Below are 6000 nucleotides of genomic sequence, written 5' to 3' on the forward strand. Positions count from 1 at the left end.
CCGATTTTGACCAGCCGAATGCGCTATAGCTCCTATAAAAATACAACACTGACTCTAGGGCGGTAAGTGCTCTCAAAACGTTGGCGAGGAAGGCTAAACTTGCCGTGGCACTCTATAGATAAACTGTGTTTCACAATTTTAGCATAGCATAGGGAATTCAAGGCTCGTGACGACACCCAGGGGAACAAAGCCAGCAGCTGCTAGAGCGGACAGGCCTGCCACAGCGCCACCGCCACCTTTGTCTCCTGCTGATTGTTCAGCGGCCCCCAGAGTACTACCTAAAAATACTTACGGCCCCCTCTCCCACCCCCCTAAGTAGTTTCCACTTCATCAGACTCGGATGAGCATCCCCCGCCACCATCCGGAGAAGGCAGCATCTCTGATCCAGCCGTGTCGCTTGAGGTCGAATTCGCCCCGGTGGCTCAATGGTGAGGGCTCTCGGCTACTGAGCCGGAGTTCCCGTGTTCGAACCTGGCCGCGGTGGCCGCGTTTCGGTGGAAGCGAAACGCAAGATGCGCCTGTGTGCTGCGTGACGTGAGGTCACGCTAGAGATTTAGGTAGCCTAAATTATTCCGGAAGCCCCCCTACAGCACCTGTTTGTTACTGTGCCAGCTGTTAAGCGCCCGTGCCTGAGTTTCGAGTCGCCGTAGTATGCCGTAGTCGTCGGTGTCTGACCAAGAAAACGGCGCGAAACACGGGGACAAAAGAGAAAGAAACACGAGAAGGCCAGTGGGGGGGGGGGGGCGCTGTAACCGGTGGCACAGCAGTAGTGAGGACACGGTGGCGCGATACAAAGCGCGTGCCGCTGCTCCAGTGCAGCCGTGCCGATGGGTGACTTCCCATGGGAACCACTCGGAAGGTGGTTACCGAAGAAGAAGGGGGAGAAAGGGAGGCAATTCAATAAAGATAGAAAAGGGGTGCCTGGTAGTTAACCTGGCATGCTACTCCAGATGAGGGTGAAGGAATAGAGAGATGAGGAAAAAATAAAGCGTCAAAACGCACACAGGATCTTCAGAGTGAGTCCATCAAGCCCGTATCCCTAAGATAAGGTATTAGGGCTTTTGTCCCACGCGCATCCGAAGCCGCATCATTCCAAGGTCCAATGACATATTCCATTAGTAGGGCTTTGCTCTGGCGGAGTCCTAAGTTCTTAGCAGGGTCTTACGGTGTGCATTAAAATTCTGGCAGCAGCAGACAAAGTGTCCAAAATCTTCGCGACCACCACAGGTCGGGCACAGAGGGCTGCGTGATGCACCAGTTTTATGAAGACAGTATTGTGTGTAAGAAACGTCAAAGCGAATTTGGCGCACGCAATTACGGTCACGCCTATATAGACTGCGCGGAATGCTAAAGTCAGAAGAGGGGTCGATACGAAGTAGGGGGTCTATATTGACGGTCCAGATCACGCCACAGAGAGCGTTGCGCCCGCCAGTAGTCAGCAGCCACAAGTCTGGCACCTTCGCGAGGGGAAAGAACTTGGAAGACGCTGTAGGGCCCGCTCGAGGGCCACTCACTCGAATCCCGCGCCTCTCCCCGCGAGTACCCTCGTTCACCCTTCCTCTCCCGAGTGGGGCAGGGGGAACCTGGCTATTCCGGGGGGGGGGGGGAGGCGGCCGCCGAGACGGCCTCTTGTTTCGTGCCACGAAGGCCCCTGATCACCTGCCACAACGACACCCTGGCACCGTTCCGCGACACCATGTGATAGTAAACCGCTTTATACTTGAGACCTGGCCCGAGACTCTGTATGTGCGTCCTCGCGCTAGGAATCGCCAACAAACAATGGAGCCTAACTTGAGGCGCCATTGCTTGTGGGCGATTCCTCTGCCAGACCGAGTTATCATTAGAACCAACCGCCTGCGCCTTCCTTTCCACGTCAGAAACCTATTTTAAGTTAGTTTACGACCGCTGACATCGGCAAGCCCATTTCTCCCCGGGCTGGCTCTTCCTCCTGTGGTGTCCATCACACCGAATCGGACTATATGGAAAATCCTTGCCCTGTGCAATGGTCCTCATCTCATAGTCTGAAAGTTCGCCGAATTGATACATGAAATTGCCCCACTCCAATAGCATGCAGAAAACCACACTAATGTTCAACAGTCTCAAGGGAACACCAGTTCAATATTGGTAGCGAGGGGCTCGAAGTGGTAAAGGAATACGTCTACTTTGGGCAGGTAGCGACCACTGATCTGAATAATGAGAGGGAAATAACTAGAAGAATAAGAATGGATGGAGCGCATATAGCAGGTTCTCTCAGGTCATGAATGGCAGTTTAACAATATTCCTCAAGAGATAAGTATATAACAGCTGTATCTTACCGCTACTCACCTAGGGGGCAGCAACGTGGAGGTTAACGAAAAGGGTTCAGCTGAAGTTAAGGACAACGCAGGGAGCTATGGAAATAAAAATGGTAGGTGTAACGTTAAGAGACCGGACGCGGGATGGGTGGGTAAGAGAACAAACGCGAATTAATGACATCCTAGTCGATATAAGGAGGAAAAAAATGAGCTCGGGCAGGGCATATAATGCGAAGGCAATATAACCGCTGGGGTTTATGGATAACGGAGTGGATTCCAAGAAAACGCAAGCGTAGCAGGGGACGGCTGAAAGTTAGCTGGGCGGATGGGGCTAAGAATTTTGCGGGCATACGGTGACCGCAGCTGCCAAAGGACAGGGTTAATTGGAGAGAAATGGCGGAGACCTTTTCACTGCAGTGGGAGTAGTAGTTTGGCAGATGATGATGATGATTATCCGTAGTTGTCAACCTGTCTCGCAACTGGCGTGGTTCATGCTGTTCGCCTTAAACCTTACGGAGCAGCTGAAGCGCCTTCAGATTAGCTCTGGGGAGGTTTTGTTGCCACCTGAGGATTGTCTGACGACAGTGCGTGCGGAAAAGAGTGAAGAGCGATTCTTGGTCATGGTGCTTCTTGCCTAACTAGCTCTTCTGCTGCAACTGTGCCTACGTCCTTTACTTTTATAACGGGTGTTTTATATTATCCAATACAGTTTTTCTTTCAAAAACTGTGAAAAATACTTCGTTGCGGTCTGTGCATAAATGTTTCTCGGCAAAACGCACACTATCTTCATGGAAAATTTAAACTAAAAGCAAATTATTGTCACTTTAACTACCCAACATTTTAAATCTGTGTTTTGAGGGCAAAAGGCTATATTGCAAATTGAAGGCTTTTAACGTGGAAACTGAACTGGGATTTAAAATGTCTAAATACGCACTCTGTTTAGAAATGCCAAAAATGAAAAACATGGTTTTGAAGACTTGTTAGGCTGGCTTTCCCGTGTCGCACATTCAGCAAATGACGTCAGTTGAGTATTCTGCAGAGAAAATACTTATGCAGTTTATACATGTTATGATGTAGAAGATCCTGGCGTTGTATTCGTGTCAGCACCACTTTTAGCTGCACCACCTGATGATAGTGCAATGTGGGAAAGTCAACCAGAGTGCGTTAATTTGCTGACACATTTTCAATTTGGATATATCTCGAACCCCGTTGCCGAATTGAAAATTTAGAAAATGGCCGCTCTTTCAATTTTCGCGGGCTTCAAATTGAAAATATAAACTTGCACCCGGACGCCAAAAATTATTAGGTTGCTTATGCTTTTTTAATAAGTATTCTACTTTAGTTGTGTTTTATTACGTATATACTGTACGCCTTGTATGTATACGCAACCTACGGGCACAGACCACACTGGCGGATTACACGGCTTTCAAATCAAATACCTGCGCAGAAAAGTTTCAAACCATATGGTATATTTCTCCCATCTTAAGATATTTTCACGCGGTACGGTAGACAGCTTCACAGCGACGCAGAGCAATCATCGTTATAATGCGGCGAGTAGGGGGAGGGGACGAAACACGCGGGGAAACCACACCAGGTGCCGTTCACTCTACTGACAGCACTGTTCTTGCAACAAAGCTGCTTGCACACACTTGCGAAGGCATCATGGCTTGAGAGAAAAAGCAATATAGACGTGTGTGAGAAAATGAAAGCAGAGTACTATAATTTGCCGACGACGAAGTCCTTGATAGAACATAAATCTGACGTATCTAGAGGCGCAATCTTCATCCTCTTCGCGAAAGCCTGCGCCGTCATCCTCTCCTTACCCTGCCACCATCAGGACTCCACCCGTCTGGCTTGAAATTTATACTGGAGGCGAAGTTCATTCGTAAGGGTCAGTGGAGGCAGCGTCATGGAGGATAGCCGTGATAACTTTCCCAAACTGTCCAACACCGGGCACTCCACACGTTCACCTCTCAGCCAACATTGGGCGTCTAGAAACGATGCGAAATAAGGCCAAAGGGCGGCAACTCAACGTCCCGCTCACGTGGCAGCCGTCTTGAGAAGATGTTCGTGTTTCAGATGTTCGTCTTTCCGTCGGTCATTGCTGAGCGTAGGCACGACGACGAAGATGACGCGGCAGCCGCAACTTGACGTCTATTTCGCAGTGCCTACGATATTACGCTGGCCATCACCAACAGCAGACGTGGTGCACTCCTTCTCCAGGCGGTGCACAAGTTATTCCTCCTCTTCTATGGCACAACGGAGGCCAGATGCCGAAAACGCAGCGGGAGCACCGTGAGCGGAGTCTGAGGTAAGGCGAAGTAGTCGAGTAGCAGCCTTGGCCAGTGGAAGGTTAACAGTTTCTTTCTCGCATTATTTGACAGCATGGAGGCAGTGAGGCACAAGTGCTCCAGGTGCATCGTCAGGTGCATCGTCTGATCTCCAGGTGCATAGTCTGATCTTGGAGACTTCACCGCAGTGTGCTACGGCGGGACTTGTGTCGGTGCATGTTGTGCTCCACACTGACCGTGCGCGGCAGTTTTGGAGATGATGACAGTGGTAACGATGTATGACGTCACTCAGGCTGCATCAATATGGCCGTCACTGCCATCGGGAGGGGCTTAGAACCGATAACTTCTAATTGCAATTTCTAGCTTTCCAGCTGAAATGTACGCATAGGGCGGTACGCCTTTTTTATGTATAGTTAATAATGCCTTGGCTAGTGGCAGTAACATAAAATCATAATTTGTGGGGAGAACATGTCATGACCGCTTTAATAATCGCGTCTATGTGATTGTTCCAAGAAAGGTCGGATGTTATGTGAACCCCAAAATACTTGATGGTGGGTACGGATTCTATGGCAACATTGTTCAGAGTGTAATGGCATGGTACGGTGCTATATTGTGAATTTGAAGGGTGTCAGAATCGGAGGCAAGCATAGTTTTTCAGAACCTGTATCAAGCCTCGAGATTTCCAACATGAAAATAGCTTCAGAGAACTCATGTTGGGTTTTCTCACGTTGCATATCGAAAATGGGTGGTTTTAGAACATAGGTGATGTAGGCGCAATTCCTGTAACGATGCCATGTGCAACGCCCTTTTATGAACATGTAATGTGAGAAAGGCAATTTTTACGAGCTGCCAAATGCATATTTTCCGTGGTCCATGTCTCGAATTACGATTCTGTTTCAGAAGTTTTTTAAACTGGGATTACCTCCTATATTGAAGGCCTTCAATTTGTCAGTATAATCTTGTGCCCTGAATGAAAAAAAAGAGGTTCGATTTATATTGGTTAATTACTCATTATTTCGTTATGTTCTGTTATGTACGTGATGCCTGCCTTGCTGTGTAATCAACCTGCATAGACGTACCTTTCGCAGCTTTTCAAATAAAAATCTGTATTGAATAATTTGAAACAACAAGTTTGTGTGTATGCATATATAAGCGCATAAGTGTAGAAATTTTCTACAAAAATGCCTGTGCAGTCATTTCATCCGTTTGCATGATGAGGTCCTCCTGGTACTTCTGTCGCCATTTAGACCTCAAAATCAAAATGAGGTGGCCGCTAGCTCACTGCGACAACATGGCAGAGTTTCTCTTCTGTGTGTTGCAACAGGGAGAGTTCAAATAAATGTCAAAGAATAACTGCAGAACTGCTTGCTGGTCATTAGAATGACAGCACAATAGTATGACTGCAATAAAAACAC

Source organism: Amblyomma americanum, chromosome 1 (assembly GCF_052857255.1).
Source record: "Amblyomma americanum isolate KBUSLIRL-KWMA chromosome 1, ASM5285725v1, whole genome shotgun sequence".
Classification (NCBI taxonomy): Eukaryota; Metazoa; Arthropoda; class Arachnida; order Ixodida; family Ixodidae; genus Amblyomma; species Amblyomma americanum.